We start from the raw sequence: 13,058 nt of genomic DNA on the forward strand, positions 1-13,058 counted from the left end.
TGCCTAATGTTCTCAGCAGTCCTGTGGGTTCAGCAGAGCCTGATTTCCATACTGACTCGGGACTGCAGAAACCCTCAGAGTTCCCAGATAGAGGCCCACCTTCCCTCAGTGGCTTGCTCCAGATCAGGCATAGGACTGTTACCAAATCTACTTGTTGAGGAAGATTTCTCATGATTTCCAAAGGGTTCAAAGTTTTCACCCATTTCAGAAGGGTAAATAGAGTGCTGATAGGTTATGCACACATTAAATTAGAAAACAAATCATTTTGTTTAGAAGCTTTAAAATGTTTAGAATTGTGATTCCCACTTAATAGAATAGACACGTACTAGAAAACTAGTCTTGGAACTAGAGACAGGGTTGGCACACCTCTTCTCTAATGCCATATCCTCTTATAATTGACATTTGATTTTTATCCAGCCTGGATAACTTTTATCCAGAGTTAGAGCTACTCAGCACTCCTACAAAGGATGGTTTCATTGTTAGAAGCGTGTCACTTGCATGTGTTTATAAATAGCACACTTGTGAGCCTGGGCAGAAAGGTCCTGTCTCTTCAGTGTGGTCAACCTCTTCACAACTTCCCTCAGATTTCACATTTTTCTCAGTTCTTAAAGTTGTCCATTCCAGTCCAACCTGGCATTGGTCCTTCCAATCCCTCTCTTAAGTACACTGCTCAGCACTAAGCACCGTTCTTCCATGGTCTGACAGCGGGGTCCAGAGGCTGTATTGCCGACGTCAGAATGACTCTCGTGACTGTTAGGATTGGAATATGTTGATGTTATCTGTTACCATCACCATTAGATAAACATATCCTACTGTTTACCTCTTGTTGAACTTGACAGGCATTGCTGGCAAGCCAAATCCATTCCTTAAATTACTTAAACAATTTCTCGGTAACCTAATTGAAGCACTGCATTTGTCCTTATTTGCTATAAGTTGTAAAGGTCCTTAGGAAGGAGTTCTTATTCTTTCTCTTTGCCTTGTGTCAGTTTCAGTTTTGATGAAGCATGCCTTTAGTATTTAGTGGCTTTGTTCAAGTTAATGATAAATAACAAGATGAAATGCATGCAGACCCTCGTAAGAATGCCACCGTAGGCTGTGCTCCAGGTGACTTGGATCCGTTCATCAGTACTTTAGGTCCAGTTGTGGAAGCAACTGCCAAAATCAGTGATGTGCTTATGGTTCTTCATCTTCCCTAAAAGGACACCATAAGAGATTGTATCATGTTTGGCAGACAAGCAGATTGCACTGTCTATGGAAGTAGCCTAATCTGCTAATATATTAAGTCAAGAAGGGAAATGAAGTTAGCTGGAAATGCCTTTATTCTTAGTGAAACGACACTACCTCCTTTTCCAACTGCTCACATGCCATCTGTTTATTAATCCGTCCTAGAATTTGATAAGTGATAATATCAAGCTCATTTTTATAATTTTTTAAAGATTTATTTATTTATTTGACGGAGATCACAAGTAGCCAGAGAGAGGGGGGAAAGCAGGCTTCCCGCTGAGTAGAGCGCCCTATATGGGGCTCAATCCTAGGACCCTGAGATCATGACCTGAGCCGCCCAGGCACCCCTCATTTTTATAATTTTTATAATCTATTTTTCCTCTCAAAAATTGTGATATTTGATGTAACATGACCTTGACAAGACGCTTAGTTGTTCTGCTTGTTTTCTCTATAAAGTACTGAATCTAAATTACAGGTTCAGTACTACCATTTGTGCATGGGAAAAGGTTTGAAAAAAAAGTTCTTTGTTGATATGCAAAGTCATGGAGAAATATGGTTGCTTTCCATCATTGTTTGATTTTGGCACTACCTTTGAGGATTGATGAACATTTCAGATGAAAATCATAAAAGCATCTTAATCTCTCAGAAGTTGAAAGATTTTGACAGGGGAACTTTATTAAAATAAGTAAAATTTAACCAATAATAATTTTACTAAAAGGCTGCATGCCTGGCTATGGCAATTTATTCCCATCTTGAATTTTTAGTTCATAATCCATATACAGTTTTTATAGTGAAAATTGGAAGGAGATATTCATCTTTTTAGAAAGATAGCACCTGTTAGCCATTCAGTGCAGTAAGAAATTCTATAAGCACTGTGATTTCTTTTGATTATAACACAGCATCTCTTCTTACTAGGATTCATTGAGGAAAATGCTTTTAGTTATTTATTTAAGAGAGAGCATGAGCTGGTCCGGGGCTAAGGGAAGGGGCAGAGGGAGAGGGAAAAGCAGATACCCTGCTGAGCAGAGAGCCCCCAGGTGGGGCTAGATCCCACCAGGACCCCAGGAACATGACCTGAGCCAAAGGCAAATGCCTAACTGCTGAGCCACCCAGGTGCCCAGAAAAAAAAAAATGCATTTTTACATTATAAGAATAGTTTCATTTGGGGCGCCTGGGTGGCTCAGTTGGTTGAGCAGCTGCCTTCGGCTCTGGTCCTGGAGTCCTGAAATTGAGTCCCACAATGGGCCCCCTGCTCGGCGGGGCGTCTGCTTCTTCCTCTCACCCCACCCCCTGCTCTCACGCTCTCGCTCTCATTTGCAAAGTAGGTTGTTTTGTTCTGACTTTACAAATTAAACAATTGAGTCCTGGTTCTCAAGAATTCAAGGGTTCTTTGTTGTTCATGCCGCCTTCCTGGATAGGAGCAGCCTATCTGATCATTGTTAATATTCAAATAACTTTCTTGGGATGCAGTCTGAATTTTAAAAACGAGGAAAAGAAATGGTAGGGGGTGGGAGGCCGTTCAAAATTCTGAAAAAAATGTTTTCTTTGCGATACTACTTTGCTAAATTGTTACAGAGACATATTTTTTTTCTTTTTTTTTAAAGATTTTATTTATTTACTTGACAGAGAGAAATCACAAGCAGATGGAGAGGCAGGCAGAGAGAGAGAAGGAAGCAGGCTCCCTGCTGAGCAGAGAGCCCGATGCGGGACTCGATCCCAGGACCCTGAGATCATGACCTGAGCCGAAGGCAGCGGCTTAACCCACTGAGCCACCCAGGCGCCCCTACAGAGACATATTTTTGCCTTAAGTTATGTACTGCTGACCAAAGTTCTAATGTCCTGGTTCATAAAGTTTCTTAGTCACTATTAAGATCTAGTGAAGGGCACCTGGGTGGCTCAGTCTGATGATTGTCTGCCTTCAACTCATATATGATTTTAGGGTCCTGGGATGGAGCCCTACATCAGGCTTCCTGGTCAGCGGGAAGCCTGCTTCTCCCTCTCCCTCTGCTGCTTGTGTTCTCTCTCTCTGTGTCAAATAAATAAAATAAAATCTTTTTAAAAACAACAACAACGAAAGATCTGATAAGAACCTCCTAACTGCCTGATAATTTGGTATCCTGAAATTATTCTGAGTGGCCCGAGATGGTGTCATGCTAGTATATTAGTTATTATATTAATTATTAATTATTATAATATCATACAATTATATATAATATACTATGTTATTATTTATTATATATTATTATATAGTATAATAGTGTCTTCAGCCAGTAAGTCCTCACTAATGTAGACACCTGTCTGTAAGTGACTCAACCCCATCTTTTTCAAAAGTCTGTGGAAGTTTTCCTTAAAAAAGCCATGGGCATTTTCCATCAACAATTGTGATCACGCCAAAGTGTAGAGAACCTTATCCCAAATTGTTTCATCAGTAGGAATAGATACTTGACAGAGGGTTTCCTTTAAATTTCCATCCTTAAATGTTATTTTAAATTCTTCCCAGGGATTTAAGCTATGCCCTCCTTGCATTTGGCTTCCTGGTTTTTGGTTTTTGGGGGGGGGGGTAGTTTGTTTTTGTTTTGTTTTGTTTTGTTGTTGTTTTTAAAAGAACTACTTCATACCATCCTACTGACAAGGCTTGGCCTCAACAAGTAATCCTTCTTGACCTGGACTAAGGTCCTTCAACTGAGATAATTGCAGTACCCTAAGTTTGATGCCATTACAGAATGTCAGCTTCTAAATTACTTTAAATTCACATTTAAGGCAGATGAGCATAGGGTTGGGGAGCTTACAAAATCAACCTCTTGTGAATAGTAAGTTTTAGTCTGGTATAATGGGAAATCACAGTTGAATCCCTTAGTTACGACCCACATTGAAATAAGTAGCACCTGAAAGAAGATGTTTAAAGTTTTGTGGGTTTTTTTAATAGAAATTAGTCTGCTTTTGGAAATAGTATATTAGGACTTATCAGCCTGGCATCCTTCCAGAATCTGCTGATAAAATGGCCTCAGCAAACCCAAAAGATGACCTGTTTGCAATATCCCAAGCTACTATCTGCTTAACAAAGTGCTGCTCTGGCACAACTATAAACAAGATATTCAAATTCTCTGACCTCCTGAAGTCTCCATTGCCGTGAGAAGGCTCTATTCCATGCCCGTCCACCCATCCCAAGCCATCACCCGTCCCAAGAATCACTAGATGGGAAGGGTTTCGTCTCGGCCGGGGGAATGCCTGGCTCACAGAGCTTTAAGAACTCTTCTATGAGGGCACCTGGGTGGCTCAGTGGGTTAAAACCTCTGCCTTTGGCTCAGGTTATGATCCCAGGGTCCTGGGATCAAGCCCCGAATCAGGCTCTTTGCTCGGCAGGGAGCCTGCTTCCTCCTCTCTCTCTGCCTGCCTCTCTGCCTACTTGTGATCTCTCTCTCTTCTATGGTTATCAAAGCTAGAAACAAACCAAACCAAGAAAGAGCAACAGATACTAAGTCCCAAGGTGACTAGCTCTCCCAAATCCCCTCAAGCTGAAAGAAACTACAGCGATGGTGCTATGTGTGCAGGCTGAAGATCTCTTTGGAGGGACTGGCCCTGTGGCTCCCAGCAGCAGGTCATGGGATCTCACAATCAGAGAAGTTGAAAAACTGATTTTCCAAAGATGGGGCTGAGCAGAATGGAGGGAAACAGCAACACTTAAAAGTATTTTACCTTCTTTCCTGTGCTATATATTTTTACTCCCTTTCCCTTCTAGCCCTGGTGTTCTATGGCACATACACAGAAGCCTTCAATGTGTATTTACCTGATATTGGAACAAGAAGTAGGCAGTTCTGAAGCTGGCTTTCCTGCTGGCTGTGCGGCATCTGGGTCAAAATATCTTACACATTTTGGTTACTGTGCTAGTGGGCCAGAAATAACAGACCCTGGAAACTGCCTTACTCCGGGCTTGACAAGGAGTAAGCACCACTGTCAAACTGTCAAATTTGCTACATTGTAACTCACAAGAGCTGAATGCTGTTTGGGTTATAAAGAACAGAGGAGGAAAAGAGAGATGTAGGATAGTGAGTAAATCAGCTAATATTTGTTGAGTGCATACTATATGCCAGGAACTTTTATAGGTAGACTTATATGCATCATCTTAGTTAATTCTAATAAAAAGTATTAGAGGTAGGGGCGCCTGGGTGGCTCAGTGGGTTAAAGCCTCTGTCTTTGGCTCAGGTCATGATCTCAGGGTCCTGGGATGGAGCCCTGCATTGGGCTCTCTGCTCAGCAGGGAGCCTGCTTTCCCCTCCTCTCTCTCTGCCTGCCTCTCTGCCTACTTGTGATCTCTCTCTGTCAAATAAATAAATAAAATATTTTAAAAAATTGTTAGAGGTAGACTTTTCTAATCTATAAAAGGCATCAAAAGGTTCAGTAGCTGCCAAGGGCCACATACACAGCTAGGAAGTAGAAAAGCCAGGATTTGACTCCAATGCTCTGGTATATTGCCTCCTGCTCAGGTGAGTGAGTTAACACTCAAGGTAAGTATCAATAAGGTAACTTCCGGCTGCGGTACTGATAGTCCTTGCAGGCTCACCTGCAAGTTCAGTAACCCTTTGTAACACTGTTTCAGTGGAGATGAAAACACTATATCTGGATCAAAAATGATTTGGAAGTTGGGAATTACCTGTATTACACAGCGAATATGCACAGAGAGGAACCTAAACATATTACATCAATTTATTCTCCTACCTGCAAAACATCATCTCAGCAGATGCAGGTGTTTATGTAACTCTCAGATCCACTATGGAGAGAATTCTGCCTCTACCATTTTTCTCTTATCAGTGTCTGTGGCCCCCACAGCGTCAGTGACCACTATCCACATCTCCAAGTAAGATCAGTGATGTGGTCAAAGGAAACCTGTCGTATTTCTACAGACTGATAAGGCCTAAGTAGAAAGCAAATAATTGAATCGGTGTAAATACTGAGTCCCTACTGTTATTTGTGCTAAATCCACTCTACATGGTCTTGCTCTACCCTAATTTGTCCCAGACAGCTAATCCTTTTGGTTAATGAAAACCCATGGCCTCATCATCTCCAGTAACAGATACCATGGAGGCTAGGAGAGCATTGCCAGAGCAACTTAGCAGAAAGAGCTTATCTATTTATAGACTGCTTTGTACTTAGGATCATTGAATAGTTAACGATTAAATCACTGATACATGACCTCCCTTAAGGAGGAGGCAGTGGGCTGGCCCATGTGCACACAGCCAGGAAGCCCTAGAGCTAGGACTTAAATTCAGGTGTTCTGACCACAAACAGTTGTCCTACTTGGCCAAAAGCTGTGTTCCTACTTTCTTGCCCAGTGTAATCCTTTGGTGAATCAGAGCAGCTGCTAAGGTGAAATGAGAAATGGGTTGCATTTGCCTGCTTTGTGCATAGGTCCTCAGCTGCAAGCCCACCAAGGGGGAAAATAGTGACAAATGAGCAGATCAAGACATTTACTTGTGAGTTCCTTTTATTTCTGCTTCCATTTTGGGGTCAGTTTTAAGTTAGGAAAGTCTTGACATGGGGAGAGAGAATGGGTGTGCAGAGCAGGAGAACTACAATGAGACAGAAAACAAAAGCAAATGTCAGTGGTTCTCTAGGTTCCAGCAGCTGAGACTTTCTCCACAGGTATTTGCCACATTTGCAGAGCACAAATGTTAACCTTCTAAGGGATTTTTAAAAAGATATGCCAATATATTTTTTTTTAAAAAAACCAACATTTTAATAACATTTCAAAAATACATGAGCAATTAGAATACTATATAACAAACCCCTGTGTATCTATCATCTACCTTTATGACTTTAAAAAATTTAAGAATTATTAACATTTTATCATATTAGCCAAAAATGCACATGTGTATATTTATGTAGGTATAATTGTACCTTTGCCTCAAAAAAGTGCAGCAGGCCCTAGGAAAGTTGACTTCAACCTCCACAACATGACTCCTCACCTCTGATCAGTTGGCTGCAGGATGTACTGTTGAATATTGGCTCAGAAAGCGAGTGCCAGGACTGGGAATGTGTATCCACCTGAGGCTCAGGAAAGGCAGGGTAGGGGCCTGAGATCTAGCCCTGCTCACAGCTCTACTTCGTTACTCCCCACCATGTCTCCGCTCACAAGGGGACGTGCCACACTCCTTCACCCGGGAAGCAAGAGAACCTTCCTTCCCTCCATGCTTTAAGAGACTGCATTGTTGTAACGCTCCGCTCCCAAATCACTGAGAAAGTTGTGTCACACTGCATTCAGGAAGACATCCATAATTCATGTCTGAAAAAAATGAGCTTGTCCTTCTCTCATTGGACTCTCTCTGCAGAAAATTCCACCATCTAACCTCTGCTCTGGTTGCTGCCACCACAGTTCACCCCTGCAAAGTCAGCAGAAGGCCTCATGGGAAACCCTGTAGAAACAGCTCTGGGCTTGAAGGTTAAGCACATCTCATCTATTCTAGACCAGAGTCTAGCCTGCCTTGGCATTCCTGATGGCTTGCTCTGCAGCAGGCCTTCCATTAAAATGAAAGTACAGGGTGAAATTTGGGGCTTTTAAAGTATAACAATACTGATTAATAATCCCTAGGAGCCCCGTGATTCCTTCATGGTCCTGAAGTAGGAAACCTGCTGGGTGGGGGAGAAAAAAAATCACAATGAAGAGAACATTTTGTCTTGTAAATTGTGTAACAACGTTCCTTAGTGACCTGTTAATGTCAAAGGTGATGTCTACAAAAGTGAGGATAAGGTTCTTTGCACCCGGGAAGAATATATTTTTTTTTTTTTTTAGATTTTATTTATTTATTTGACAGACAGAAATTACAAGTAGGCAGAGAGGCAGTCAGAGAGAGGAGGAAGCAGGCTCCCTGCGGAGCAGAGAGCCCGATGCAGGGCTTGATCCCAGGACCCTGGGATCATGACCTGAGCCAAAAGCAGAGCCTTTAACCCACTGAGCCACCCAGGCACCCCTATTTTTTCTTTTCAAATTTAAGGTTGTTCTGGGCAAACCTTCTTGAAAGAGCCTGAAAAGAGGGAGGCTGCAGCAATATTGACACACTTGATCCTGCCCGTTACTCCGGAGGCAACAGGTCCTATCCTTTGCTTACTCTCCTCTGTCCTCTGTTTCCTCCCTCTTCTTTGTTTGCTCTTTCTTTGCCGGAGTTTAAATCCCAAGTTTGACCACGTACTAGCTGTGAGCTCACCTGTAGCTTATTTGACCTCCAGGTGTCTGCTGCCTCCATCTATAAAACAGGGGCGGGCGGCACGTCTCTGGTGGGGCTGAGTGAGTTCAGACATGCGCAGTCCTTAGAGTTCTGTCAGGTACACAGGTTGGGTGAGGTGGGAACACTTAGTCTGCACCTCCCGGGTTCCCGTGCATGGAGAGTTAACCCTACTGCTGAGACACGTCTGGGCTCTCTCCACCCCTCACTTCTGGTTAGAATTAAGGTGAGTCGAGCTCAAGCTCCTTTCCTCGGTGAGAAGTGACCCCTTGCCTCTGCTCTCCTCAGGGCAGCGCTGCTTGGAGATTGCTAATGCTGGAAGGACCGCTCGGTCACACTAACTCCGGGGTTCACCACTGAGGCACTACTACCCTCACACTTCCCTCCCTCCCCCCAACGCAGGGGGTCCCGCACCTCCAAGTCTCTTTCTCAAAACGGGAGGTCCCTTTCTGCAAGTCCCCCTCCAGGGCCTGGCACTGGCCTGGCAGGTGGTGCCATCTGAGCAGGGGTGAGTGTGGGCCCCACCCCTGTGTCTGTCTCCGGGGTGCCCTCTGCTCCTCTCCCCTGCACGTGAGCTGAAAGGGACGTTCCCAGGGCTGCCCTGAACTCCCCCGCATGGGGGCATTCCGGGGCCCCGCAGCCAGGCTCTGGTTCCAGAATGGCGTCCTCGGCGGCAAGTCTCCCGCTGACGGGCAGGATGTTTCTTTTCCAAGAGTAGGCAAGATCAGGCCCCCAGAATCAAGCTGATTTGGACCCGAGACAATCCAGGTTGAGGTCGTGGCTTGAGCTCCATGTGTGGGCCTACATGACCAAAGTGCCACCTGGTCTACCTGACTCACAGTGGGGACCGCAGGTGTTTTCTCCCCTGTTCCACCCCCACCACTAGCACCCAGGGTGCCAACTCCCAGCAGGGATGCCCATCCACTCCGAGGACACTTGAGACCATTCTTCCACAACACCAACAGGCCCTTTCCATTATGCCCTCTCCTGCCTCCAACGGGGCGATGCAATGCTCTCACCAGTTGGTTTTAAACTGTGCTGGAGGAGGGAACTGCTTGTAACCCCTCCTCCCTGCTCCTGGTGTGTGGAAGGCAGGGGTGCTGTCCCCATGGAAAGAGGACATTCTAGAAATGCAGAGACTATAGCCTAAGGAATTCAAGAGAGGATGTAGTTGGAGGACATAATGTTCTGTTTATGCTGTAAGATTCACAACCCTACATGTAACGAATTTGGAAAATGAAATTATTCATATTTTCGTGCATATTCTCAATGAGGGTCACATATGTGGTCATCATCAACAAAGCACAGTAATGACCTTTGATCTGGTCTCTCATTGGATGCTGCTATTCTCAGGTGACACTTTGGATGATGCAGCATCAGAAGTACTGATGTAACCAGCATTAAGTAAATGGAATTAGGGAACTGCAGAGGCAAGACGACCTGTATTGTTTCAATACAAACAGGTTCTGAAAGGCCATAGCATCATGAGTAATATTGCTATTATCATTTCCTCAGTGTAAGAGATCTGAAATTAGCTAGGAACATCGCATAGGGCAATAAAGAACATGGACCTGGACAGGAAGAAGTGATGCCTGAATTGTATGAAAAATCCTTACGTACACTGACAACAACCACAAACAAGCAGGTAAGAACGTCTTCTCTATTCCTTATTTGTTCTAAATCTTGATTGATAAATCACAATACCGCACGTGGACCCATGAATTTTATAATATTTTTTAATTCAAATTGTCTATATAGACAAGAGACCAACAAAAATATTTTCCAGGGTCTTGCCCATCCTAGGGGTGGCCCTGGAGAGAAGTATTTGCTCATAGAAACAAGTCATTTCCCGCCCCCTCACCTCTATCTGTAACAAGGTGCTGCTTTGGCCGCTATCAGCCCCTCTTTTGTCTTATTTCTCAGTTTGTTTAGAATTTGATCAGGGAAAAGGAGTGCTATTTATTCATATCCTCTCTAAGTCCCCAATTGTAAGCACTCCAATAAAGTTTGCCTGTTACCATTTTTTACACATTTGGGTTACACTTTTAAAATAAGGTATAAGTGACCTATAACATTACTTTCAGGTATATGGCATCGTGATTCAAACAACATATATTTGCATCTATTATGAAATGATGACCACAATACGCCTGGTTAATGTTTGTGTCATGCACAGTTACAAATTTAATTTTCCTTGGGATGAGGCCTCTAAAAATGTATTAGGAACTTTCACATACGCAGTACAGTATTAGTCACTAGAGCACAATGCTGTGCATTCTATTGCCAGGACTTATTTATTTTATAACTGTGAGTTTGTACTCTTTAACTTTGTGTACCTGTTTTGCCCTTACCCCAAGGCCCTCCCACCCCTGCCAACCACCAGTCATTTTTCTATATCTCTGAGCGTGGGGCTTTCTTGCATTTTGGTTTTTGAGCTGTTTTAGATTTCACACAGAAGTGAGATCATATGGTTTATGTCCTTCCCTGTCTGATTTATTTCACTTGACATAATGCCCTCTAGGATTCATCCATGTTGTTGCAAATAACGAGATTTCCTTCTTCTTTGTGGCTGAATAGTATCCCAGTTTCTGTGTGTGTGTGTGTGTGTGTGTGTTTATACATTATATTTGTTCATTCATCAGTCGATGGGCACTTAGGTTGCCTCCATGTCTTGGCTATTGTAAATAGTGCTGCAGTAAACATGGGGGTGCATATATCTTTTAGAATTAGTTTTCATATTCTCCAGATAAATACCCAGAAATGAAATGGCTGGATCATATGAAAGTTCCATTTTTCAACTTTGGAGGAAACTACATACTGTTTTCCATAGTGGCTGCATCAGTTTATATTCCCACCAAGAGTAAGGGTTTCCTATTCTCTGAATCCTTGTCAGCACTTATTATTTCTTTTTTTTTTTTTAAGATTTTATTTGTTTATTTGACAGACAGAGATCACAAGTAGGCAGAGAGTCAGGCAGAGAAAGAGGGAGAGAGGAGGAAGCAGGCTCCCTGCTGAGCAGAGAGCCCAATTCGGGGTTTGATCCCAGGATGCTGGGATCATGACCTGAGCCAAAGGCAAAGGCTTTAACCCACTGAGCCACCCAGGCACCCCCGCACTTATTATTTCTTATCTTTTTGACCATAACATTATTTTTTCTTTATATGTGATTTTTTTGTATTTTTTTTCTTTTTTTTTTAATTTAAATTCAAATTAGTTAACATGTAGTGTATTATTAGCTTCAGGGTAGAATTTAGTAATTCATCAGTTGCATAGAACACCCAGTGCTCATTACATCAAGGGCCCTCCTTAATGCCCACCACCCCCTTACCCCATCCTGCCAACTCCCTCCCTTACAGCAACCCTGTTTGTTCCTATAGTCAACAGTCTCTTATGGTTTGCCTCTCTCTGTTTTTATCCTATTTTATTTTTCCTTCCCTTCCCCTATGTTCATCAGTTTTGTTTCTTAAATTCCATACATGAGTTAAATCACATGGTGTTTCTCTGATTTATTTCACTTAGTATAATACCTCTAGTTCCATCCACACCATTGCAAATGGCAAGCGTTCATTCTTTTTGATGGCTGAGTAATATTCCATTGTCTGTATATACCGCATCTTCTTTAATAATTCATCTGTCCAGGAACCTCTGGGCTCTTTCCATATTTTGGCAATTGTGGACATTGTTGCTATAAACATTGGGATGCATGTGCTCCTTTGAATCACTATTTTGTGTCCTTTGGATAAAATACCTAGTAGCTCAATTGCTGGGTCATAGGGTAGCTCTATTTTTAACTTTCTGGGGAAGCTCCATACTGTTTTCCAGAATGGCTGCACCAATTTGCACTCCCACCAACAGTATAAGAGAGTCTGCCTTTCTTTGCATCCTCATTAACATCTGTTGTTTCCTGAGTTGTTAATTTTAGCCATTCTGGAGATACCTGGGTAGCTCAGTTGGCTAAGCATCTGCCCTAGGCTCAGGTCATGATTCGGGATCATGGGATTGAACCCTGTGTCCATCTCCATTTGCTGCTCCTCCAACTTGTGCTTGCTTGCTTGCTTGCTTGCTCTCTCTCTCTGTCAAATAAATAAATAAAATTTAAAAAAAAATCTTTTAGCCATTCCGACCAGTGTGAGGTGGTATCTCATTGTGGTTTTGATTTGTATTTCCCCAATACTGAGTAGTGTTGAGCACTTTTTCATGTGTCTGTTAGCCATTTATATGTCTTCTTCAGAGAAATGTCTGTTCATATCTTCCGCTCGTTTCTTGACTAGATTATTTGTTTTTTGGTTGTTAAGTTTGAAAAGTTCTTTATAGATCTTGGATACCAACCCTTTATCTGTAATATCATTTGCAAATATCTTCTCCCATTCCATGGGTTGATTTTTAGTTTTGTTGATTGTTTCCTTCACTGTGCAGGAACTTTTTATCTTGATGAAGTCAGTAGTTCATTTTTGCTTTTGTTTCCTATGCTTTCCTATGCTTTTCCTATGCTCCTAGACATGGAGACATGCCTAGCAAGAAGTTGCAGTGGCCAAGGTCCAAGTGGTTGCTGCCTACATTCCCCTAGGATTTTGATGGATTCCTGTATTACATCTAGGTCTTTCATCCATTTTGTTT

The sequence above is a fragment of the Neovison vison genome, chromosome 1 (genome assembly GCF_020171115.1).
Source record: "Neovison vison isolate M4711 chromosome 1, ASM_NN_V1, whole genome shotgun sequence".
NCBI classification, from domain to species: Eukaryota; Metazoa; Chordata; class Mammalia; order Carnivora; family Mustelidae; genus Neogale; species Neogale vison.